The sequence below is a fragment of the Varroa jacobsoni genome, unplaced genomic scaffold (genome assembly GCF_002532875.2).
Source record: "Varroa jacobsoni isolate VJ856 unplaced genomic scaffold, vjacob_1.0 scaffold_889, whole genome shotgun sequence".
Taxonomy (NCBI): Eukaryota; Metazoa; Arthropoda; class Arachnida; order Mesostigmata; family Varroidae; genus Varroa; species Varroa jacobsoni.
This window is the reverse complement of record NW_019213791.1, coordinates 6,138-34,005: the sequence shown is the minus strand read 5'-3', so window position 1 is coordinate 34,005 and position 27,868 is coordinate 6,138. Positions and strand designations below refer to the sequence as shown.

Sequence of the window (27,868 nt, the reverse complement as noted above, 5' to 3'; positions counted from 1 at the left end):
CAGTCATACCAGCTCCATACGTGTCCGTCCGCAGCCCATCGTCCTCATTCTCCTCCTTTTTCGTTTTCCTTTTTCTCGTTGTCCCTTCCTTTGTTCTTTTCCTTAGGTGGCCTCTTCACTGGTATCATTTCACCATAAAGAGCACCATGTGAAATCGAATAAAACCCGATTATGGTAATGACCTGCACGCCACCGACACCCGAACTTATGGCTGGATTTCATCGGGGTGTATCTTAGTATGACGGGCGTCGAGGTAGCGATGATAACGGCGGTAAAGGCAACGGCAACCACGGTGCTATTCCGCTTGCTTCGCTGCCAGCCACTAACGCTGTCGGTCGGTCGGCTTCGTTCGAAACCAACAGAAAAAAAATGCAAGACGGTCGTCAAATAAGACGAACGATGGGGCAGGACAGAAAGCCAATGCTAAGGACGCGGCAGATTCCGGCAACCGCTGGCAACGGAAAAATTTTAAGGCCCCTCACGTTTAGCCTTTACGCGCCCGCCACCGTGCTCTCGCCGCCGTTGAAATTAAAAGTTAAATAAAAAGAAGAATCTCATACATACAACTGTTAGGCGGTCATTCAGACGATATGCATAGCACAGGCAGGCGCAGGGAAAACGCGTCTATAGACAGATGGGCGTAGAGACGATCGTATGGTGCACGTAGGTTCTCAAATACGCTTGTCAGCCGTGATTCAACGACAGGAAGTAAGAACGCGTAGCGGAGGCGCAACTGCTGCAGAAACTGTATACCTGCAGTGGCGAAGAAACGTACTAGACACATACAAATCGTACCGGTAAAATTTCACCGAGATATTAGGAAATTGTTCTTTTATCTGTTCAATTACAGAGGTTCACCGCTGCGGAGCCGACGGGACCGGGAGTATTTAGTCGAATACATGTCGAAAGCGTCACTGTAATTCTGGCTTGTAATGATGTAAAGATCTGGTCTCGTACAATTGGTGTTCTAAATATCTGGTGCTGTACCATTTACGCATTTATTAATTAATAGAGTTTTAATGTTCATATTGATGCTTCTACATTTAATAACTTTCGTATGACCTTTTAGGCATACTATGACTCTACGGTATAGAAAACAGGCCGATATTTGCTAAGTAGACTGACGAGTCAATGAGTCATTTATGGGTAAATGGCGTAACAGTGTTAGATAAATGTTGTTATAATGTCGTAGTAAGCTTTGTTGTATGCTGCAAAAAAGATAGTTCGATTTGTCATCGTAACAGATTCATTTTTAATGGCCATTACTTTCAACCATATTATCTTTTGGTACATCCAAAACGGACAGTTTTCCCCCAAAACAAATTGCTTATCTCGAATGTCTTATTCTATGATAGGAACACGGCAAATACAACAAGTCTCTGCGAGTATAATACTGCTGATGAAGGGCCTTCATGTTATGCAAATAACCTCAGAGTCAGGTTGGGAAGCATTGTTTCCTTTTACTTCCACTACGTGAATTTTTAGGGCGACGGAAAGTTGTTCTCTCGAGATTCTAGCGATGTACGGTACGGAGTTTTTGTAGCCTACCTATACAAAGAGGACCTTTGACAGTGTTTAGATCGAAACTGAAGAACGCAACAATAAAAACGATATATATATATACGTAGTATAATTTTTTCAGTTTACGAAGCTAAAAAGTAAGTTGTAATTCTGAAAGCTAAAAAAATTGAGCTAATTGTAACACGAAAACAACTTAATTAATCATCGAAAGCTACTTAATTTTAAGAATTACGATACATCACAGTGTTCCATAACGGTTGTATATTTAAATTGGTTAGTTGTGGAACAGTCCTACTAGGAACATAAGAATTATGTCTTAGATGCATTTCCACTCATGTTCTACGCTTATTAACGGTTGCCATTCAGATAAGTGTTTTTGAAATGATACCATTGTGACCTCTGCATTGCGAACATAAATAACTTACGCGTAGCCAGGTTATATACAGTACGCATTAAGTGTTCGTTACCGTTACCGCTCAGGTCAGCCCCAACCGTTATCACCCCATTTATAATATAATATATATTATAAATTTTTATTTTCGTCTATTGTATTACATGTTGCTTTAAAGCTCGCTCCAGCAATTATTACTCGAACATAGATACATTCACATTTTCCTCTTATAACCAATTCAACTTTCAGGTATACTTTTTGATGTTCTCTAATAGATAATTAGGTGGCGTCTCATTACACAAACAATGGACCACAGAGACACCACAGCGCTGGCTGCCCCCAACCTTAACGTCAACAGCAATCGCAGACCTTTTGCTACTATACTGACACCGCACATTTACGTCGCTACTGCAACGAAACTTTGTGTTGTTTCAGGTCAATGTCCAACTTTGCCCTCCCCTATCCTGGCCCCCTTCCTTTTCTTACTTTCCTACTACGGTGTCCTTCACTAATAATGAACCCCAATGACGTTGCTATCATGATTGCTGTCACTGTTGATAATAATACGATAGATGCGCTGCTGCTTGTTTGTAAAGGCGACTGTGGATTTTTGCGGCGGGGTAGCATCTGGCGTTGAAGTGGTATGATGCGAGGGTATCAGCATTTTTTGTCAGTGTCCTCATTCCGCGCTTCCTTCCTGTCAGCTGTTTCGCTGGCGAGTAACAGCGCGCAGTCTACAAACGCCATTTCTCTTTCTCTAGTTCGTTTTGGCTCAATGAGTCCAGCAGATGTTAGGGGTGTGAGAATAGGGTCTCGCGGATACTCATTCGTTGGCCCATAAACCGACGAACAGCGCTCGCTCGCCGCACCGAAAGCACACAGAGTTTCCTTCTGATCGTAGAGAATTCGCGAGGAGGAAGATGACTCGGCTTAGGGCAGAAGAGTTGGGGAGTGATGGATGTTTGGATGTGGAAGGAAATGGACCAAGAAATTTGGATAAATGGACTTTCGATCCTTTGCTCACAAGTTCCTTCTACCACTATCACTCTCGAACGCAGGGCAAGCAGAGCGTCTTAATGCTTCTTTCTTCTTTGCTCTGCTTCTTAGGTCCTTCCATGTTTTGCCTAAAAGACAGCGAGAAATGCGAACTAGGAACAAACAATAATCGCAACGTTAAAATGACTAGCTCAGGCTATGTTTTGAAAAAAATCAGAGCGAAAAATTATACGATGTGTTGGTATCAACAGGACAGGGCACACGACGCAGCTCATATCGCACTGCGCCTGCTAATGACCGATGGAAAAGTGGTCATAAAATCGTGTTTACATAGTATATTCCTATGTTATTGGACAGCAAATATGTAAACGGTTTGATATCAGCATGAGTACCTTATGTACATATGTGTCGTTTTTAAAACAAGTGTCTTATAAGAATAAGTGGATGTAGGTGTGCCTAGGAATGTAAATCTGTTCTTTACCATAACGTCCACAAGAAGATTTCGGAAAGAGCTTAACGAAAGTTTCGTGTAAACGAAAGCAATTGGGTCTAGTATATAAATAAACATGCTTATACTGTTACATTCGAATTGAGTTTTCCACCAATACATCGGACTAAAACATAACTAGAAAGATTTTATGTTAGTTTTTATCATATAGTGTCCCCGAAAAACAACATGACATAAAATTATGTTTATTCTTATTATTATAGCTTTCGTGGAACACAAGCGTCCTGGCACACATGATTTTTCTATGTGTACAGCATCGGTAGCTTATAGATAGCTTTCGAATTCATGTAAACATTGCTCTCGCAATTTATTTTATGTCAAAGTATGCGAATACCTATCACACTATTCGTGATTGGCCATTTTGTCTATTGGACTTTAATTTAGGTAAAGGTTTAGTTTCGCTAGCTAAACAAAAAGAGGAAGACTTTGGCTCAGACATGTAAGATTGAAATAGAAATTTACTCAAGTACTTACAGTGACTGTAAAGATTATTCTAAGATGAGGTGCCAGAAGGAGAACCGCGTATGACACGTAAGTGCCCGCTGAGATTTGATATCTGTTCGACCCTAAATTGTTACAAGCAAATGAAGTTGCAGATAGCATCTGATTAGGAACTCGTCGTATTACAGAACCCCACCGACAGCAAGTCACAATCCCCTAATTGATTTGTAAATATGACCTGTTTATGCCGAGGTTGGCTGTTTCTACGGCAATACATACAACTAAAGGAATATCTTGCCCCCGGGGAATAGTAACCAAGAGTGAGCCCACTTCGGCCTGCTTGACGGATAGGATAAGGTGCCCAGCTTCAATTGTTTGTATTCTATTTTACTAAGAACGGCAACTTCTTTTGGGCATACATAGTCTCGAAGTACAGTACTTAATAACTTCCTTTTAGCATGCCTTCTTCTGGACGGAAAACATCTGCCTTAATCAGCTATCTCGGTTTCTAGCGCTAAGCATTAACAATACCTAGCAACGAATTTAAGAAAGTGATCCCGCCGTACTGTCAACGTCGTCTACAGCGACGGAGAAAAATACGAGAGACTCAATGGTAGGATCAAACTCTCCCTTTTGGGCTTGCGTACTCCAGAAAATTGCTTCAGCGCCGAAATACCTATGTGCTATAATCTGGAGAAGCTGCTGTGATCTGCCCACGATAACCCTTTCTCAAAACTTGCAGCTGGCGCTCATAGCGGTTAACTTTTCTACTAGACAATTTGATAAATGGCTCCGGCGTTTGACTCTGCTGGCTTCGATGGTGGCGGTGTACGGCAGGCCTAACAACCAACTGGCAGCTATGCAAAAGTAATGGAGGTCTTCCCACGAAAACTACAAGTTGTATCCGAGTTCCCTTTTGCTGTTGGCGTTGTGTTACGTCTGCCCATTATAGCGCAAAGCTGCCATAACCAATAGGCCGACCAGACAGGGGCCAACACACGTAGTTTTCGGTAAAAGCTCTGATTCGAATAGCAGAAATTTTTCCCCTTGAAACCCTCTGCATGTTGCCATTCTTGAGTCGTTGGACAGCAATAGGGCAGCGGTGTTCGTGACTGTAACATTGTGTTCGATAGTTGGAACCCGAAAAGCGAACCATTAACGTGGTCAATAGAAACGCTGTTTAACGAAAAACGCACGGTGATTTGTGAGAGCAAAGCTCACTGCTGAAGCACTTTTGCCGAAGTCCAAAGAGCTAATATGTTAAGCTTCGTTTTATTTTTAAGTCCGGGCCATTTGCATTTCTGTCTTTTTTCCGTGACGTGATGTGTAGGGCCCTCGACCAATGTCGGCCTTCAGATAAATGATTGGTCATTTCCGGGTCATTCAGAGTATTATTCTGTGAATCAGTATAATTTGGAATAAGAATTTACTGTCTTTACAATCTAAATGTACCAGCTGTGTTCACAGAACATGATGACATACTTATGAATAGTTCCTTGCGAGCTATTTTATGATGAAAAGAGTACGGTTATATTTAACATTCCTTGATCCTGGGAACGTCACAGAGAGCTCAGTAATCGTATACACTTTCAAGTTAAATTGCAATAATTTTGTTGGTAGATTTTTGCAGCATAGTTGCCGTACAGCATAGTTGAAGTTAACGAGTTAGAGTCACTATTTCACATTCTATATATATGGATTTTTTGTCTTTTATTATTACTCGTATAAGCCTCTTTTTTGTATTACAATCTTTCTGGCCTTTGAATCAAGAACACACGAAGCTTCTCAGTCTATTTTACCGACTTCTAACTGGCGTAGACGTCAGGTCATAGAGAGCGTGACAGGACAGCCGGCTGCTCCTGTCCTTGGTTTGTGTCGCTTATTATAAGTTTAACGCTGGTCAAGACGAGGACGCAGCTTTCTCCAGGAAAAAACTCCAGGATTAGGTATGCCCGTTTTCGTCCTGTCCGACGCTTCAAGGAGTGTGTCTATATTTTAGCTGGAGCACACCTCATTATCTCACTTTCATTGGTGCCGTCCTCCGGCTCCTCTGCTGTTCCGAACAAGCTTGATTATTCTGAGGTGATACCTTCTAGTCTTTGGAAAATTTTCGTGGTGTCGCTAGAAGCGACTATTATAGCTCGTGCAAGCATCGTGCCGCCAGTGCCCAGAATACGCCCATTCTTCTTTAGCATCAATGGTGCTCCTGGTGCACCTGTCGGTAGGAGCACTACCTGTATCCGCCGCCCCGTTCCGAACCTAAACGTTCATATAGATGTTACGATTGTTATCTACTGAATAATGTCTGTGGCAGACAGTTATTTCATATTAATTGTTTTCGTGCCCCTCCTATTGCATGTAGAGTGGGTTTTCATTGTTCACATCGATCCGTACATGTACTTTGAGAGCAATCCAACGAGCTTACCGTTATTGTATAGCTTATTTTATATACCTACTATATTCGTTAGTTAGTTAGTGTAAGTATCAGCATTTAACGAAGGTAGCAGGTATCCGTACTGTTTTGATTTGTCTTTTTCCTCGAAATGAGTCTCACTCTACATAGATCTCTTGTACTTCAGCTGGTACGTATGCTGTATCGTAACTTCTTTTCCAACGCAACGCTTTACGAAATGACACTTCAAACGTTTACGAATCTGGAGCTCTTGTATCCGTATTGCTTATCTATATTTAATGCTGGAGTGTGCTTAGCTTTAAGTTGATAAAAAAAAGTTACTCTAGCGCTCAAATAGCTCTAGCTGTCCTTGCCGATAGCTGTGATATATTCTGCTTCTGTGGATGACAAAACAATTACGTTTTGTTTGCTAGCGAACGACAATATGGGACCTTCGCCTCGCTTAATCAACTGATTAATTATTAATCATCTAGTTTCAATCTCTCCGGTATAATAAACACCAGGGAATGCGATAGTTAAAAAAATGTTTGCATCACTTGTAAACTTAATATCCTACTTCACAGTTCTTTTTCATGTATCGTGACGTTCGAGGCGTAGTTGTCTAACACTGTTGAGTGTAGTAGGTATCCATCGATCTTCATCGCGTATCCGGCTGCGAACGTGACGTCGAGTCAGCTCGCTACAGCAGGATATAGGAAAGCTCTCATAGCATGTTTGTATCTTTTTATGTGAAGATTTTCGTTTATTGCTCGAAGAAACTCGCTTGTGTGTCTTTATTGTGTTTGAAATTGGTCGAGTTGTTCCTGGACATATTTTTTTTTCCTGAATGTTCAGGTTGTCATCTTCGGCTATCTTTATCTATGCCTCTAGAAGGCATATCAGTGGTTTGCATGTTATGTTTAGCCTTTGTTCGAGTTTAAAGCCCTCAGCTTGGTTCAGTGCGTGGCGCGTAATCTACGTAAGTACATATTATATCTTTTGCTTGTGTGCCAAGTGAAATACGCATGAATCTGCTAGCCTTTGTGTAGGACCAAAACAAGGACTCATAGGCTAAATGAAAGCTTATGAGTCCTTGGTCCATGCAGTGCTTTGTTCAGTTTACATAGGGTTTTGCTGTTATCATCACAACGTTCGGCTGTGTCGTGCAGATCACGTTCGTTCAATTTAGTATATAGGAAGGCTGTCTTTATGTTGAAACGTTGCAACAAGTTCTGTTATGGCTGTGCTTAGTATAGTTCATATCGCGTCGAATTATGCTACTACACTCAGCGTACGTCAATCAGGTAGAAGTAGTCTAGCTCTTCTACCTAAAGGATTTTTTTTTGTTTCAGAGATCCATTTGCATCCCATTGGTTTATGATTACTCGGTGATTCACTTCGTGTCCCTACGTTATATACGATCATTGATTTTAGCTTTTCATTCATCGTTTCTATCTATGTTCTTCTATCGGCGTTAAGGATTTGTCGTTTTTCCTCCTGCTAACGATTTGTTTCGACCGAGCGATTCTACATGGAGTTTCGGTGGCATATTTATCGGATCGCTTTAGCTCGACTCTCCTTGTAATTTTCTTTATTTTGAATTGGTTTTGGTCCTTGATGAGAGTGTTCATCACTTCTGTTCGCTTTTGCGCTATCCGCCCTTCCGATTCGAAGTTCTCCTAACTATTACTATTGGAGTTATAATCTATTTTGTTTTTCAGACAAACTGATAATTTCTTTTCTGCTAAGTTGCGTTCAGCTTGAATATATACAGACTTGCTTGATTGTATTTCCCTCTTTTTTATCTGCTTTTTCTTTTTCTCTCGAAAATGCTCGTCGATTTCGTGCATAGTAAGTAGTTGAAGCTCAGATTCGATATATAGGACTTTTCTCGTGATATACAATCATTACGTCCGCTTTGCTCCTCGACCCTTGTTTCTATTTTTATTGTGCTTAAAATAGTTCGTTCCGAACGAGTACAGTTTACCTAAGCATGGCCTCCGTATATATATATATCAGCTCTTGTGATGCCAGCTCGGGATTCTCCATTAACGGACGTGTAGTTTATTTTATATATATATATAGATATATAATTTACTGCTTCAGTCTAGAGATTTCTGAATACGTTGGTGCTTGTTGGCACTGGCAGTTACTGTCCGATTTGATCTCTCTATTATCCTATCCTGGACTAGCATGTATAAGCTAGAAAATGTTGGCTCAGCATCTATCTGGTTCAAGCTCTTAATCATCAAAGCATTTTTAAATTGTCGACTAAAGACCCTATATGTTTTTTTGCCTGTCTGATTTTTTAACCAGTTTATGTATTGTTGAATATAGTCTACGGCTTTATCTTCTCTCTCTCTCTCTCTCTCTCTCTCTCTAGAAAATAGACCTTCGTAAATTTTCTAGTTTCACTAGTTTTTGCAAAGGGGATGTTTTCTGCCTGTTGGAGAAAATGTCAATTGGGAGCATAAGTCTGCATGCACTGTACCCAAAAGAATCTGTACGTGTAGATTTAGGTTTGCTTTTTGGAAGCTCCTTGATTGTTTACGTTGTATGCGGATTTCACAGGTGACGTAATGACCGTCATCAGATTCAATGCTGTTGCGAGCAACAGTTTGCTTTGTCCTCTCTGTAAATGCATGTTAGCGTTTCGTGAGTTTGCTACACGCTAGCCTTCAGATGCGTTTTTACCTGAAAATCCTTTGTAGCATCTTTATTATTTAGATAACATTGGCTTGCTTATTTTTTTGTTTCGTCCATGTATTTAGACGGCGTATTTATTATCTATTGTCTAACTAACGAAAAATGAACATTATATTATTCCGGGTACATATACGACATGATAAAATCGTGTATGTACCGTTTGACGATTTCTTTTGCACGGGCCAGATTGCACTGACCGCCTGCAGTGCCTCAGTGCTTCTTACTTGGATTTCCTAAGCTTCAGCAAAGGGAATGAGTGAGATAAACCATTGTTTTTGTTTTTTTGGCGCTATGATTATTCAAACCACTGTCAACTATCCACGAGCTATAATGATATCGGAGAAATGAGCTTCCATATGGCTTAACTTCAAGAGAGACGACAGTTATCTAGGTATAACCTTTCTTTTTGCAGTCCTAGCAAAAATAGTTTTTCAGCCTGCGGTCGTTTCTATTCAACAAGTGGTTTCTATAGCTACTTGTTGCTCTGGGATATAGCGACCCCTAACCGCGGTTTATGTTATGGAATTGCCGTGTGCGTCTCTCCTCTGCTCAGTTTATGTTTAAGTTAGAAGAGATCGCCGGTTGATCTACGGTAATTAGACTTTTCTTTCTGCTCTGCTTCGCTAGTTATCGTTTCGGACAGGGTATTTATGCTTTTGCGTGTTGACGACATAACGCCTCAGGCCAGCTTGTAGGCTTTTCAGTTGTATGGCATCAAGCTCACTAGCCGAGCGTTTACTACAAGTACTCGCCTTTAGTTCGTCTAGGATATACATAAATATTTTTAACTTTGCAAGGTTATCTGGAGCTAATTTCGATAAGTTGTGTAAGTGGTACATAAATTTTAAGATAACTAAACCCTTTAGAATTCCTTGCCTTGCAACAAACTTCTTCCCAAATATCATCTGCCGATACATTGCCCGACGTATATTAGAATTGGCCGACTATAGTAGGAGCTTAGAAGGTTTAGCAGTATTAGTTTCGTTCTTTTCTTACCTCTGTCACATGTTTCTTCTTACTCGATTTGATCTTTAATTGAATTCGGTTTTTTTTTTTTTTGGGATTGTGCGTTTCCCTATGTTTCCGTTTGCTAACTTCACTGGCAAGTGGCTCTGCCTATAAAATTACCAGCACTATCGCCTTCTATGCCAAGAAGTTCCTGTCATCTTCCACTAATATTATTTAACTTATCTGACGTGTCTTGCTAGCTGCCCTGTGTCTAGTAAGCAGTCTCTTTCTGAAGCTTGGGTCAATATGTGTTCACAAGATCTGTTGGCTTCTTTTGTTACGTCTATGTGCCTTGACACCTGCCGTAGTAGTTCAGTTGTATGAGGCTAGTGCTAATAGGGCAGTAAGGATGCTTTCGAGCGTTCAAGTTCAGGCAACGAATCACTGATGAAGTTAGTAATGTAGAAATTCTATCTAACGATAGACGGAGAGTATACCTATGACAGAGAAGCTCACTGCCGTCGCTTTTCTTTGTGAAGTTGAAAGAGTTTATGCGCTCAGTCTCCTTTTATTCTGGTCTAAGTCATCTATAACTCTATCTATTTTCGGTGACGTAACGAGCGAAATGCTTGCCGAATGTCGGCCTTCAAATAGATAAATGATTGTTATCGGGCCATTGACAGAATTATGCGAGGTCCTATTATAATTTAGAAATATTGTCTTTATAGTCTGAACGTTCTGGTCGTATACACAGACAGTGATGATATGATTCATGAATAGTGCCATAGGGTCATCTAGTGATCGACCGTATTAACAATACAAATTTTTGGGCAGCCATTAAATTACACTAAGACCCATATAAATAAATAGAATGCTAACGGCGACATACAGTAAATATGTAAAACTCAGCCAGCCCTTACTGTTTAATCCTTATCACCAACTTTTCTATTTTTTAGGTTTTAAATGATATATTTGTTCCTTTTCTTTCTTCGATTGCTGGCAAGAGACTCTGCTACTGCTGCATGAAATTTCCCTTAATTTTAATACGGACACGAATATACCATTGCAAACAACAAGGGTTTTTATTTTACTGAAACACGTAAATATTCTGAAAGTTCAATTTTTTAAGTAAAATCCTGAACGAGTGCCTTCGATTGGAAAGCTGCTTCTCTTAAGAAATCTCTTTAATAATTGGAATAATCCTTACTCAATAAATTGAGCGCTTGCGTGAGAGACGAAAGCTTTTGTGTGAGTGACAGACAGGTTTCAGCTGCCAGATTACCTGAAAGACCAAACAACAGAAAGACTGATCTCCTAAACAAGGTGACCACCGTGTGGCCGGGTTTGGGTCACAGACCGGGCTAACGTATACGAACTACTTGGTAACGTACACCCAACCTCCCAGAAGCTACGAAAGATAAAGTAAACCTATCGGCACAGTTATTTGCTTGCGGCATAGGGCATTTAAAGTCTGCTTTAAGGCTCTCGTTGGTTCCTCTATATTTTTTCGACCTTGGTCGTATCAGGCTGTAGGTCACGTAAACAACTGAAAATAAGTCAACTGGATAGGCACACATGCACAGGTGTCATGGTAACTTCATATGGTTTTGCGAATATTTTGAAATTTCCGATGCGGCTTCCTATTTATTCTCACTGAAATCTGAACAAGTGTAGATGTATTTCATTACGTGTGTTAATGGTCTGGAACTATTGTATTTTGCTAAATACGAGTAGGGACGGCGCGTTACTATACAGAGCAAACTAAAGCTATTTAGTTGAACGGAAGTGGAGCCTGTCACATGTTGTGCTTGTGTATCCTTTCAATTCCGCAGAACCTCTGCCCTACTAAGCTAAGGCACCAAACGGGCGCTCTTTTTCAACCGAAGAGTGACGAGCACACAATTTCATCGAATTCTTCCACGAGTTGCGTAGCACCCAGTGCTTAACGTAAACACGTTTACTGTTTATGCGTGTTATATATATATATATATATAAACAGTTATAAGTGGAGTGTCACTCGTGTTAAAAATTGATGCTTTACGAATGTATAAATGTTGTGTTTGGCCATATTTCGTTAAAGTAGTAAGAGGCAAAATTAACAGCCCTATTTTATTATAACGCCGAGAACATTTGCTCTGATCCATCCTGTTATGCAGTTGCTGGTATCTGTCTTGTCGTGTAGAACTATTATTTCGTGTCTATTTTTCACGAGCAATTCAAGGATAAGGTATCGAAGCAGTTCTCCGCTGCCAATATCGACACACATGGAGGAAAAAGCTGCCACAGCGGAACTCGAACGATGTTATGCCTGCAACATGACCAATGACGTTATTTTTTTGGATTCTCAATGACCCTATCGAATGCATCTATGTCGAAATAGGTAATCCTGCTTCGAAGACTGCTTGAATCTATTGGAAAAGGCGCGACTTGCTATCTGCTACACTTCAGACCTTGCCGCAGCAGAGAGTGTCGCCTATTCACAGAACAGAAGACCGCATCGTGATGACATCTGTGGCAGTATACAATGCTCGACAAAAAAAAAGTGAATCGTTCCGTCAAGAGTTGAAGTAGATTCTGAAGTCGAAGTAGCCCAACAGTTTGTCTAAACGGAATTGCCCTCGAATACTCTGAAGGTTGCCCCCATCGCTATCATCAACGAAACTCTAAAAAGCATGACGTCTTAGGCGAAGCTCGTTGTTCATAACACATGAGTTAATTTTTTTAAAATCCCTTGATATGGGGCGCCGACTTCGTAGTGCACTCAGTCGTGATAAAGATACCTTAATGGCTATTCGCATCCGCGTAATACATTGTCTTTCTGCGAATAAAGGAAGTATTTACAAGTGCTTACGCTAATGTAAAATACTGCTAAAGTTATACCTTCATATTTAAACTGATTCCTAGTTTCTCAACACATCGAAATCTTATCAGTGCGGATGGAACGATACCAGAAGAATGGATTTGAAATCGCCCGCCATTTTGAAGCATCGTTAAGTTGAAAGGGTGTTATACCCAGGCCTGTCATCACATTCACAGCGCCATATCGTGCAGACGTAATGCTATGGTTTGGTGAAATGCTCAGCTTTTTTCTTTATTGAAGCAGGTGAGAGAAATACCACGCGCCTTACTCTAATCTCTAAAAATCTTCGCTCCTGTTAAGAGTCTTGAAGATTTTGAACCTCTGGCTGAATTGTTTTTAATGATGTTATACATATCTGTGCCGCTAGATCAAAAAATTAAGATGGGTATTACCGATAGTCTCATATGTCTTTTGGTTGGACTTGAAGCTGCTAACGACTTTCTCATAGATCTTGGATAGGCATTAGAAGCGGCCATAAAGTGCCGTAGCTCTCAAAAAGCTTGTACTATCATGTTTTAGTTGTGTAGCACGCTTGTATTGTCGACAATTTTTTCACCGGAATATAGTTGACTTATACACAACTTACTACTGAGGGTGTATTTTTTGTATTGTTTGGTGCATGAATAGCGGTACTGTTTTCTAATTTCTGATCTCGTCTTATATTCGCCTTTGTTTGTTTACCCATTGCATATGCTGTAGATTTTCCCTTTGTAACCATTTACGATGAAGAGGTTGTCGTTAAATGAAAGCAAACTTTAGAATTGAACGGGTTGAAACTTCTATACTATTCCGTAAGTTTTTTTTTGCTGTCCGTTAGCCTAATAGGCGCACCAGGCATCCAGCGTCAAGAGTAATGACGTGTTCCAACTGAATGCTCTGGAGACGTTATTTAATGACCATTTTAGCGAAAAATCGTCTGCTCTAGCTGTCCCGGAGAAACTATTTCCTTGAAGTATTATATATATTTAACTTATCTAAACAAGTAATTATTTAGTAACTACCTTATCCAGTCCCTTTGCCCATAGAGTTACAATCATTGAGCATGCCGTCAAACTAGACGATTTTCCTGGGAAAAAACCGTGTGGATCTTCTACATATACCGAGATCACGAATCGTGTTTTTTTTTTAGATTTTATATATATGTATATATAACATCCTTTTTAAAATGCACCTATACTAAAAAAGTCTATTATGAAAATGTTTCCTGTCAGAGTAATTAAAAAGATTTTACACAGTTTCACGCAAACTTAGAAATCCTTTACGCAACTATATCAATCGGCCATACACCAGTTTCAAGTTGAATACACCCCGTTCGAATTACCTATAAAATATGACTCGTAACGTCTCGCAACCGCTCTTCTACATGCAGGTTTTTTTTTTTACTAGATACATTCGGTAATTAGACCGAGTTGTTAGGTAAACATCGGCTATCGTCAGTAAAAAATAATTTTTTCGTGGTCTTATTTACTTTTCTCGCTCCTGTAATCCAAGTTCGTTTGAAATTTATATGACAATATGGTTTGCGATGAACGCCATCGGCGTGCGGGGTTGTTATAAATCTCGCTTATAAACCTTTTTACCTTAATGTACACGGCCCTTTCTATAGATCAATGAATTAAAATTAACATGGAACATGTGGACGATGCATCCGGTCCATTCATGGCAAAGATGAGATTTGAAAAATAGAAAACATGGATGGCTATACAATTATAACTTTGGAATTATGGCTAGCAGACTGGAAATAAGTTGTTTGTTTATGTGTGTGTACCGTTTTGAATTATGATGGATGACTTATGTTCATGCCGGTATAAGTTTGCGGGTATCTTAAACTTAGTTTAGTGGATATGCTTGACCTTCGTTCTAGTACCATAGTTGTAGGATGGAAAAACTAACAAAAAAAAAAAGACAATAAAATGAGATTTAACGTTTTCACGCAAGACATTTCGGTAAAAAGCAGTTCATTGTAATGTTCGTATCTCTGTTCGTTCAGATAAACGTTTACACTCAGCGATAGCTTTGCTAATTTTTGATTGATCAACGAATTAGAAAGCAAACTAAAATTAACAAAACTCTTTTACTATGTAATTAGCGAAATAACGTGAATTATTATAGTTTACAACTTTAGTTTACAAAACAGTACAGAACCTAACGGAAGGAACTTCTATCGGGTGCGCAACTTGTTCAAGATTTCGTGATTTTTTTAAATGGACTTAATTAAGTTTCGTGACCGTAGAATAGCATCCTAAATCTCTGTTTGTGGATATGGGGTTAAAATATATTTAATAATTTCAAGATTCAACATGTCTGAACCTGTACCAAGTGCTGCCGATGCTGAATCTTAAAATCGGCCATTGTTGAAATCTACTTTTCTCTAACGTACTTAAATGCTTATCAAAAAAGTCCACATTAACGTCATACGCTTTAATAGAGTATATACATATTATTTTAGAATACGATCATAATCCAAAAATTTTATGTGCGTCCAAGAAGTTACTTGACTGGCAACTTACTATGAGTAGTAAGATTCTTCGAGTGATTAATTTAATGAAGAAATGATTTATACGAAAACTTGAGAAGTTATATGACTTTTCGTTTTTCCGTTAACTTTGCCACTACTCGTTAGTATACTACTAGAGTTTTCCTTGCAAGTGTAGGAGTGCTGAGCTGAACTAAAGGCAGTCAATAGCCATTACACTGTCTTCCAGCCGAGTGAACGATTTATACTGCACAAACATATATTTTACTCTTCCTTTTTAAATTTTCTGAGAAAAAAAAAACTTTTAAACCGATCTCATAAAAATTAAATTATAAACCTTTATATGATGCAACTTTAACTAATATCTTATCGCTAACAAGCTTTGAGTCGTGTTATATATCTCTTGAGTGTAGAGTATGGAATTAAGCCTTAAGTTAGTAACTAGCTTGGTGCTTGAGAATAACTCTAGAGGGTTGAAGAGAACATTATCCGTACGAGGGAAATACCATCGCATCGAATACGATGTTTGCGACCATTACCAATAGAAGCTAAATTTTCGAGCACTCGATCGAGTACGTGGCGAGCGTATCGTAGTGAGTCGTGTTTTTTCTGAGTGTCGGAAATTAAGTAACAGATATATATCAATCAGCAGTCTCAAATGATTTTTGAAACCGCATTTACCGTTTTGCTCAGCCGTGTTTCATTTAAAACAGCTTCTTGACAAATATCCATTTGTACAGTCTGTTAGCCAATGACATCATCGTCCGAAAACCCAAGCAGAAAAGCTGCTGGATATGCCGAAAAATTAACGGGCCGACTATATGTTCTCATAGAAGGAGACGTTTTTTTTTTTGCAAATAAACGTTTAACGTACATATGATTGTATATTAAATAGAAGAATATTGAAAGCGGACAAGAACACCGAGCATTAAGGTGGTACGAACATTTAGGCACGAAATGTTTCAGCACGGGATTCGTCAAAGGATCTTGATTTAATCTAACCAATCTTCACTTTGATGCAACGCCGCTCCTGTGGCATTTAGCTCTGCATAGATTTGCTCAGCTGCAAGAAAATTCGGCTCAAAATTTGAAAGAACATAGCATTTCATAGCTATACAATGAATATTTTATCAAAATAAACTTACCCATTTTTTTTTCGAGTAGTAACAGTATGTATGTAGTAGATGTGATCATTGTATTAACCGAGAGCGTAAAACCATCGATTCATTTAATATTGTTTATATTTTACTTCGATTTGCAATAAAGCCGTGTTTATATTGTTCATCATGACGCAACGCCCTGCAACAAATTGATAAATCAATTACCTTTATCTATTGAGGCAACTGATGAATGCTATACCATGAGGACGACTCGTGTTATGGATATAATCACGGACAAGACTATAAGCACTGAAGACTGAAGCACTATAAGACTGAAGATATCTGACTTTTTTCTTAATTGTGATTACAAAAATTGTTGTTAGAAGGAAATCGTGATGAGATAGTATGTCGATAAAGGAACATTGATCCCGCTTAATGTTATTACGTCTCTACTAATTTATCGAAGCAAACGCGTGAGTTTTTCATTGTCACATTTCTATTTGCTATAGAGGTCTAGTGCGCATTCATCATACCCGCTAGAACCAATATTTAACGGATGCAAGCTGTCTTTGAGAAGGGAGAGAGTGCCCAGCTATCTGAAGTAGTTGAATCTTATATTACTAACGCTGTCAATAAAATACTCAAGACGCAGCTCTAAACTATTTCAGAGTGCTTAAGAACGTTGCGAAACGTGTAGTAATAGAAAAGAGCAAGTAATGTTGATCCAGCTACCTTTGAAGCTTGCCATAAATAAAATGGCCTGATGAAGACTATGGTTTCCGACATCTTTATTATTACGCATTCAGAAACAACTCAAAAATACTTCGTTGTATGTTAATCTGCCCTGTATCCTAATGAGATGTCTATGGCGGATCTTTGCATAAAAACGGCGACTTATTATTATTGTTATAATTCTTGGCTGATGAAATGCTTTAAGTTTTGTAATACTTAAATGTCCTTTCTTTCTCTTCTTATATATATATATATATATATATATATATATATACGATTCTTTTGTTCGTTGCCGTCCTCCTTTCAGTTTCCTGTTCCTCTCTCTTCTCCCTAATTTCTCTCGTGTTCTAATTCGTTTTCCTCTCGTCGTCCTCTTCTCCGTCCCTTCTAATACATTAGCCCACTCTTTTCTATTCTTCTGTCTGTTTTTACTTTGTTTTTGGTAACGCATTGTCTTTATAAATCATTCACTATTCTCTTCTTTTCCAATTTGCTGCTCGCCTGTATTTAACTTGCAATGTCCTGAAAACGATTCGCTTTTAGAAGCCTTTTTGGCAGAGCCTGTCGTAGTCCTGTTGAAAACTCGTCTGTTTGTGTGTTCCAGTCTGCATGTATGCGACTCGAGCGTTAGCCCTCTGAACAACTTTCTAGACCGCGTTTGCTTAAACCGTTTACGAAAAGCGCTTCTTCACTATACGGATGCCTCGAAGCGCGCTGTAATAAACACTGGCACACCGGTAATCTATGTACGGACCTGTCAAAAGCATCAGGTCAACCTTCGGTCCTGTAGGCAGTTTTTAAGTTAGTTGACGGAAAACTGTGTACGGGTACAGAGGTTGTGGACTATTCCACATATATATTATCTTAAAAACGCTGTTAGTGTCAGTACAAGGGGCCGTATCACAATTAAATTGAACAAAGCAAAAATAATCGACTTTTATTAGTCACACAAGGTTCGTATATGCTACTGGCAGTCGGACCATGTCGACGTAACGAAACAACCCAACGATAAGTCCAGATCACTCATTCTCAGAATTATGGACTTAATGTTGTTACTGGATACTGATTGATACTTGAAATGTTCTTGTTGTGAATTAAGACTCGCCGTTCTACCATACCGTCAAATCGCTCCGCGAGACTACCTGTGGTCCCCCTGCTCCGGATACCGAATTAAAGCGTCAAAGCAAAATTAACGTATACCATGTGACACTATGACGCGTGTTTTCCCGAGTCAACCACGATTACTTTATTGTTCAACATATCTAACTGGACAAGACTATTATTGGATGTCCGTCATAACCATCTACTCTGATGCTGTCCTCTGTTGCGTTATAGTAACGTTTCATTAAGCCGAAAATAATTCAGCCAGTGCATGCTCTGTTTAGAAGGCTTCTAGCGAAGCCCCGTACAACTGTTGCGCTCAATTTTTGTTTTTCGATATAATTCTCTATGAAAAAAAGACGGCAAACGCTGTTGGCGTTGTACAGTGAATGTTTCCCGTCAAACTAATTCGAAATTATTTACTTGCACACTGAGAAAATATGAGATTCGCTGAAGCAGGCCAAAGTATTAGCTGGACAAAACGGACGTAGCTATGCTTTGCAGTGCCCATACGTCCGATCTATCGAGTGAAGGTCTCAATACTTAACGTGATCACATATTGTATTGCAATAGTGGAACACGTGAAAGTAGATTGAGATAGCTCGTCCTTTACGGCTAGCTGCCTTTGGGCTTGCTAGCGTGTGCTTTTTGGGTTGGATTTGGAGTATGAACTTCCGACGACTGCCTCCAAGCCTTTTGTCCTACTGTATTATCACTCGTATAACAAAGCCGGTTATCCATTAAGCAATAGGTATTACGAGTACACGATTGTAAGTCAATCGGGACCGACGCGTTTTACAAATGCTGCGTAATAATGGTGTTAATGGTGACGTTTAATTGCCAAGTCTTTTTTTTTTGCTAGTTATTATTATCCTCTTTCGCTATGACCCTATTAGGCCGTAAAAATAATCTGCACTTTAGAAACAAATTTTTTTTACTAGTTCTACAGACTTTTTCGTATCGACGGTATATGACGCGGTACAAGTTTTTGACAAAGCAAACTGGATGCCATCAATAGTACAAGGACATTGGCTTCGTAAAGTTTTCCCGCATTGACACGCACGTTTGTTAATGTAAAGTTGTATTTTGTAACGGTGCCCATTAGCAGATATGATTGATTATCTGAAGTTAGCAGACATTAATTCACCTCAAAACCGTCTATAGCTAGACTGTTTTGATAGAAACAAGATTCTAACTGTATTCTTTTATGAGTCCACAGGCTTACCACTACACCGCCAGCTATCGTATACCTATGCTAGAATAATTCGGTTATGGTATCTATATGATAACGGTTACGTAGCGACTCTTCTTAATGCATTGTCCTTAGTTTCAGGTAGGATCACCACTTGAAACAAAAAGTTCCATCGACAGTTGTATTCGAGCCACGCTCAGACTCTCGTATAGGACTGCTGGCTCATGCGTTAGATGGATCTGTTTCATAGGATATTATTAAAATCCACTTTTTACCTCGGTTCAATCGGTAGTCTAATTAACAGTAACGGGGACGTTCAATGCGATTCGAGATGTAAAGGTATCATCAGTAGTATATATAAAACGCATAAGAATAATGCATTTTATTTAAATTTATCGATTAATAGATTTAAAAAAAAAAATCAATTTGTCGAATAAATTAAAAACCAAATGTCATATCTATTATAATGTTGTCCGAATACGATCTTACAATTCATCGTAAAAAAAAAGAAAAAAAAGAAAATGTAACGGATGCGACCTGTTACACTTTGAATGGATCACTAACGCCGTACGATCTTCTATAAATGTTTTAGTCATTTTTAAGGAACAAGCAAAAGGCTCTAATTTCTTTTTTGCTAACAAACAGTTAGAGAATGCATAGAGGGTGCAGGCCAGAAGATTGAACTACCATGTTTTGATGCCTGATCCTACCGTCCGCCGGCCTGTTTCACTTATCTTCCGAACGATTTGTTAGAAGTTGACGCATTCAACAAAATAACAATAAAGGCTAACTAACTATATATTGCAAGGAAAGAAGAATAAAGTTTTCTACCTGACAACAATGATTGCTCTAAATCTAACTTATTCCTTATTTTGCTACCCCTAATCCATTGGTACCTATAGGTCATCTATCCCTATAAGTGCAGAATCAATAGAGTGACGCAACTAGACATATGATGGACGAGCTACAATTAAAAGTCTGGCTATGGTCTTCGGATATAATGTGTGTGCGAGTGCATATGCGTCTACGATCTGAATCTTTCGAAGAACTCAGGTTTGGTCAGTAGCGCTGATCCTTCGCCTTTTAGGAGTGCTTTCGCTCTTTTGGTTTAGAAAACATCAATTGCCTTTGGAACAGAGCATGACTCGAAGTAAACGTACAGATAAGAGAAACAGCAACTTGGCTAGGAACACGAACATGACCAGCTAGAACTTCATTAATTATAATAACAGACGATACATATCTGACCGGCGTTGTTAGCTCTCTGCGGCATCTCTTCAGACAACAAAGTGGCCACGTAAGGCCAAACCAATATGTTGCTTTGCCTGATTCGTTTACAAATACACTGATAAATAACGACAAAAAAGGAAAAATACTAATACGAAATTAAGTGTTTGTGATTCTACAGCTTACCACAGCTGGACGAACAGGGAGCCGTTTCATTATACAATGTCTGCTGGGCGCCGGTTTGGTTTGAAATAGGTATGATAGTTCATGTATATTCGTCGCCGTTACAGGTACAAACGTACCGTTCGAATAACAGATAAAAACAGTCAGAAAACGTTAACGGCACTTTAATAGATAATGCCCATTCTGGTCATGCCGAACATTGGAACTGCTCTAATAAAAAGAGATAATTTTAATATTCAACTAAGTAGATATCGCGAAAATTAAACACACAACATTACCTCCTTATTGTTTCAACATGTGCAATCGTTTACAAAGCAATGAGTAAAAATGACGATTCGATTCAAAAGCACGATTTTCTGCGTTAGTTAATTGACTATATATGTATATATGGTAGAAATTTAATTTTCCGGGTAATTAAGTAATATAACTTTGTAGCTATAAATAACGGTGTGGAAGAAAAGCTAGCTTTCTCGCTTGCTCGAACCTGTAAGCATGATAAGGATAACTTGTCACCAAAGTCAAAGCACTTATATTCAAACATTGCGCCTTATTGCCAAGTCAGCAATATCCTTAGGCGCAAGTGAATTTTTTTCCTTACGTATCTTCTATCACTTTTACTGCGGCATCTGTATTTCCTAAGGGGTTCGACATGCAAAACCCCGACGTGTTTTAAAATGACTGGACGCTAATCGCCTCGGAGTTTTTCAAGCGGTCTGCTATAAGTTGCCAAGCAGGGTTACTGCACGAGTCAAATTCTTCATACACGTGGCTTTCCTTGGTATTAGGCATATGTCATCAAAGGCGCTACTACAACGAGACACGTTTACAGAGCGATGCTTTTATGAAGTGAGCAATTAGCTCGTAGCTGTAAAAAATCGTCAAACCTGAATCTTCTGAGCCAATGCTAAACGAAAATCATTCTGACAACAGAATCGTTTCATCACATTAAGTGTATGGAGTTAAGTGTTTTGTCTAGCTGGTAGTCTTCTTTGCCATTATATTAATAGCTACTTAGTCATTCCAAGCTGAACATAATGATTTGGCCAAATTCCATTTCTGATCTTCTGTTTCCCACCTGAGTTTCTGGGCCCTCTTTCGCACAGTCCAAGCATAGATATGCCATTATAAAAATCACTATCAAAAGCTGGCAGACTTAAGGCTTTTGATTAGCCCTCAACCATCGACATTTTCAAATATGTCAAATCCTGTACGCTGGCCATCTGCAGTGCGCGTTCGGTTCTGGGCTTGCCCCACTATCACCAACAAGATCATACGTCATCCTATTATAATACCACTAAGTCGACGTATCAATCTTCTGCGACGTCTGTTTTTGACATACGAAGGGACAGGCTTTCTCTAATACATAGCTCTTTAAGATATGCCTACAGGCCGACCTTCTACGCTCACTTGTTTTCTATCGTGCAAATTTAATCCAGCTTTTTTTCTGTGTTCTATAACTCCTCAAGCATGGTCAACTAGCTATGTGTCAGCGGCTATCATTTGCTTCGAAAGACTGGATGGTCAGCTAATATGGAATTCCGTCTTCATGCTCCCACTTACGCAGCCATGGAAGAAGAGGTTCGTTCGAGCGTCGCGATCGTATAGAAGGTTTCCATGTCGAGGTTGATTCACTGATTGTCAGACGACACACTCGTTGGCCCTTCCCCTCGCTCTTCGGATAACTAATTTTAACTGGATAAAAGTTAAAAAAAAAAACAATATGCTTCCCAAAGTGTGGCTGGCCAAGTCTATAATCAAGACTGACCGGGTAGTTAGCTAACGGGCTTGCGTGAGCATCGTCCTTTCATCGCTGTATTCTGGGACATGGTAGCATATACAGATTGCTATTTTATGCGGTGGAAAAAACATCTACGATCCGCGATAATGTTTTTTGTTTGTTTTGCTAATATCTTACCTTTATCGTTAATATCATAATACGCATAACATAGTAGCAAGCTAAATAGTAGAGGCATCTTTGTAAGAATCAATTTTGTATGTTTCAAATAGGTATGGGATAACAGCATATCATTCTATTCCATTGATGACTTTATTTGTCTCATATCTCTTAGGTGTTTTGTCAGTTTACATCATGTAGGCTAGTAATGTATCAGAGGGCTCGACCGAAACAGCAGGACCACCTTGGTTTCTCAACGTTTTGGGCATATAGAAAGACGTATACAATCAATCCTATAATCAAGCCTATTTAACATACATTACCTTACATGCATCATACTATGGTATCTGTGGTGATGCGAAAGGTGACAAACAAATATAACAGCTCTGTTATGGGCTGATAGCGTAAAACGATTTATACTTCTCATAGTTTTTTTTTTATTTCATGCCTCATTTGATTAAAATGCGACGACGCGGTAGATGGGTACTTTTGATTGTGTGCCATCTAGACTACATTTGTCGTGCGTTAAATAAGCTCGATATTGACAGCGAGATCTTCACCTACACCGATAGATCAGTATATAAAATAACATCCAATAGGTAGGTGTGAATAGTTGATATTTCCAAAATGTTAATCTAATTTCAACCGGGAAAATGGAAAATATCTAGCTTTTAACGAGCTTTTAACAAAAATAGATCCAGTTATGCGACCTATATATTTTAGTAGGTATTAAATTTGTATATAACACCGTAGTAACATAATGACTAAAGTTGTTTGAGTCAGATATAAGGAAGGGTGGAAAGTAAATGGCGCCTAACAAAAATAAGTAAGTTTGCCATTGCCATACATATTCTCTTCCCTATAGTTGAATTATCATTTAAAATAATGGGGAAAATCTTTTCTCTAAGCGTGATCCAAGTCACCGATTCAAATGTATGTCACAATTAGATAATTACAAAGAGCGTACGTGTACAGATATAAAACACGATGAAAAGATGCCTTATAAGCGTCTGTACTCTTCATCGATGTGGTAGAATGAGAAGAGTTTGCCATCTAAGCCATTTCTGCATCTATGCAGAAGTCGCTAAGAAATATACTCACACCTTTATATATAGGTCATTATGTCTGGAACTTGTTTTTGTTGAGCTGACGAGCTTAAATCATTATGTATTTCTGAACCATTTTGGCTTTCCTTTGGAACCAATCTGTGCTTGTGAAGTCCATCTTTAGAATGTCAAATTTCGCTTTCTAGGTAGACAGCATCTTCCTAATCTATCCCGTTTTTATGATACCGTTTTTAATCAACCAAAAAACTTTTCAGACCTGCTTCTATAAGTCTAAGCCAAAGATAGTAGCATTAACGCAGACTTATTCCAGCAACTGACCTCACATGTTCTACCTTGAAGTGCAACTTTAGAAACTCGGACGGTCATGAGGGTTGCGATGGGATCAGGCGGATACTGCAGCTCCCGGAACAGGTGATGAAAGAGCTCAAGCGACGACCTCATAGCGTTGCGACTGCTGCAGGATTTCTGCCTCTATTTGGCTAATTACCCTCTATCGTATCCGCATGAACTAATGTTGCGACCGGATGAGGCGGCGTTGAGGAGCCTTGTTAAGGCTAAAAAGTACAACACAGTGCCTAAAACATCCGTCGCCCCCATTAGGGCACGCCTTATAGGACCACAACATGAGAGTGTTTCTCGACCGTCAGATATTTTGAGTTGTGTTTATCATTGTGTACAAATCGGAGCAGGCAGAAATAGATCAAAGCACATCGATAGATATATATAAAAACCGCACATGGAATGTATCGAAGACGCTGACGCTAGCGCGATCTTGGGTGCGACTGAACACATACGGATGTTATATATTACATTGGCAAATTCCCTGGTAACGTTTCCTTTTATTTCCCTTGTTTAGGCATTAAAAATCACAAATAAAAAATATACAGTTTTACCACTTTGCTTGAGACTCAACTTGAATGTGTATCCTTGAAATTAAAAATTGAGGGTTTTGAATTCAATCATCAAGCTTGATTATGATTGGTAAATTATTCTGCGATTATGGGCTCGTTGCATGATAGTGGCGGTGCCATTATTAGTTGTCTAGTAAACTTATGCACGGAAGAAACACTTTTGCTGTTTCTACGAATTAGCCGTCTGAGCTAATACTAACGGTATGTCAGATGTCGAGTTTGAAAAATCTATTTAGGCGTATCAGATAAAGACGTATTCAAATTGGGGTACTGGGGCACGTTAATTACTTTTGTAATTAAGGTCAATGACATGCATGCGCTCGTAATTGTCCTTTAAAGGTCTTATTTTTTATGGCTCAATTGATAGCCATCATGATCAATAGATTGATGATAAGTTTTACTTTTTATATACACAATATTATTTACTTTGTAAGCCAAAAGCCTGTATGTTTATTTCATGGTATTTTACAAATATATCATTTGAGGACTTTTGTAGGCAGTGAAGTGGAACTATGTAAGGTAGTTCCGGTGTCTGAGGCAGCTACTATCCATGGTAAAACATAGGTGCTTTAGATAACATAGTACTGCTCAATGGAATAAATGATCTAGACTAATCAAGCAGTGATATCAGCTCTATTTAAAAAAAAATCTATGAAAGAGCCCTCTCGTATGGGGTATCGCATGCCTTCATTAATGCTGGCCCAGTCAGGTAACACAGAACATTAATTGACACCAAGTCAAGCCAGACCGGGTGAAATACCCTCTGTTTCAAGCCAGCTGTATACGAGCATGTTATCTTTGTCAATATGTCGAATCTGTACAGCAAATTCCTCGCTCCTATAAACTGGTGCCTTTTATTAGAACATCAATGACGTCATCTTGTCTTGGCGGTGTTCCCCGTTTTTGCTGTACCTTCCGTCATCCAAAGGCTCTGAGACATTGGTATAACCTGAAGCCATTCCATCTGACCGCGGCCTTTCGGCTTGCGCTCATCGACAAGCGAAAACGCGCGACGGGGTGCTGGTGCGGTCAGATACGGCTTAGCCTAGCAAGCAGGAGTAGCTGTGCTTGGCATTGGTGAAGCTCCACTAGGCACGCGACGTACCTTTTTGCCCGACAGCAGCACGAAGGTTTCGCTAACGAGTTCCACTCTGCCCTGGGGCCTGTTTGTTCGTCGCCAGCGCATGAGCGCTAATGGAAGAACGGGGTAACGTTGCAGTTAGGAATGGAAGGAACTGCCGCAGCTGCCTTTGCTTTAGACGATGGCCAGTATTATCCCCGGCCACGCTTGCCGTCGTCACTGGATGTAGAAGCCGGCTCCACTACTGCCGCTACTCGCGATGATATCGTTATGGCGGTCGATATACTTTTGGACCCTAGGCTGACACGCGTCGGATATCGCCACTGCCATCGCTACTGCCACGGTCGCCGAATGCGAAAATGCGAATGCGAAAGGAGAGACAGCAGCGTAGGACAGCGGAACAAAAGCCAGCGGCCTCCACGCTCCCATGTACACAAGAGATGCCTGCTTGTGTGTGTGGGCATGCGCATTTATGTACACCGATGTGTATATATATATAAAAATTGTTCGTAGAATATAGCGAAGACACTGACGCTTGCTCGGTGCTAGATACGGCTGAACATACATTGAGACGAGAACGAAGTGGCGCCAGGGATCCGTTCGGTTAGTCCCCGCTCTTGGATTTCTCCAATACACGGCGAGCTAAGCGAAGGGTAGTTTCAGGAAAGCGAACATGTTTAAACAGAGACGCACAGCGGTTTGCCGGGACGGTGCATGAGATTACGGCTCGTATAGACGAATTTCTGGATAGGGGTGTATTGGAATGGCAATTACGATCAGGGATATAGCAGGTTTCAATCTAGGGTAGATTTTAATGTTAGAGATGCCGAAACGGCTCAGTGAAATGCCCGTGTCAGAGTATAAGCATTGCGCAATTGCACGTGGAACATCGAAGTAGAGCTACGTAGAAAAATTCTCATATTTTTGGAGCTTAAAAGCTCTACAACGCGTACAATTGGACAATTCAACCAACTGCTGGCACCTTTCTAATATAAAGCTTTTACGATAATTTCACCTAGCTTTACATATACAACAGTTGAGCTGCTTATCAGTTTCGTCCCCGTTGAATTGGTTGTGGTTAATACAAAAGTAGAACCTTACTTTTACTGTATCACCGTTGGCACTCCTGTCATAGCCAAATAACGGTTTACTAACGAGCTCCAAAACTTGGTGTCGTCGTGAATGTCGTTTATGCACAATGTCTGCTCCGTCGCGGTGTGTCGCATGGCGGCGTGACGCCGGTATCGGCTAGCATTACGGTAGAAGGGTAAAGCGCCAGTTGGACAAAGACGCCGCCTGCCACGAAGGGTTAAGAAGCTAAGACGAATGCGTCACAGTCGAACGCAAAAAGGAAAGAGAGAAAAACCTGGAAATCGATTACACGCCTCAGTGGCTTCATACGCTACAAACCTTTCGGTGTGTTGAGTAAAGCGGCAGGGGACTCCGCAGAGATAACTGTGTAGAAGGGTTATGTTCCTGAGTTTGCTACTACACGCCACACGGGACACAGGCCGATGTTTCCTCTTCTCGTCACAAAACTCTTCGTAGCGACCATATTGCGACACCGTGCCATCAGACTATGCCATTTACTTGGCTTTCGCTTTCCTCTTTGCCTTCTTTGTGCCCGGCCCCATTTCTGATCAAGCAAGGTCTGGTACAACCGAGACTTTCTTGTTGGCTGTAAATAGAGGCGTCTACTGATGTCAAACTTAAAGCTGTCACTGGTGAGGTGTTGGTGGTAACGCGTGCGCGGTCGACGCCGCCCTCGAACTGGCTGGTGAAGTGATCGAAAAATCATGTGGCTTTTGTCGTAGCTACTGTCGCAGCGCTTTCGGGTAGTAGTTGAACAAAAGGGGTACGACTTAGAGAAGGCGGCACAAAAAAGACGCAAGGCGGCTAAAGACAGAGAGTGAGAAGACGCCCCTTGTATTTTGAGGAGGGTGGGCCCTTAGTGAGCTCTGTCACTAGAAGTCTGACTATGGTAAACTGCTGCATCTAAGCAACAAAAGAAAGAGACCCTATGTAAATGGTAAACGGGCAGAGAGATGTTAGAGTTTACTTTGTAATAGTAACCCTTCATATTTCCACTTCGGTTCACTTGCTGCTACCCCGTGATCAGCTGAAGGGCAGAAAATAGGAAA

At 40.0% G+C, this 27,868-nt stretch overlaps 1 long non-coding RNA gene across 1 annotated transcript; it reads right to left on the bottom strand.

The window, feature by feature from the left end:
* Positions 1-1,777: 1,777 nt before the first annotated feature.
* Positions 1,778-27,234, bottom strand: LOC147752917 (uncharacterized). Its single transcript, XR_015312773.1, has 3 exons — positions 27,138-27,234; positions 3,891-3,982; positions 1,778-3,060 (listed from the first exon to the last, which is right to left on the bottom strand). It is a non-coding gene; the product is annotated as an uncharacterized LOC147752917 (long non-coding RNA).
* Between the last annotated feature and the right edge of the window lie 634 nt (positions 27,235-27,868).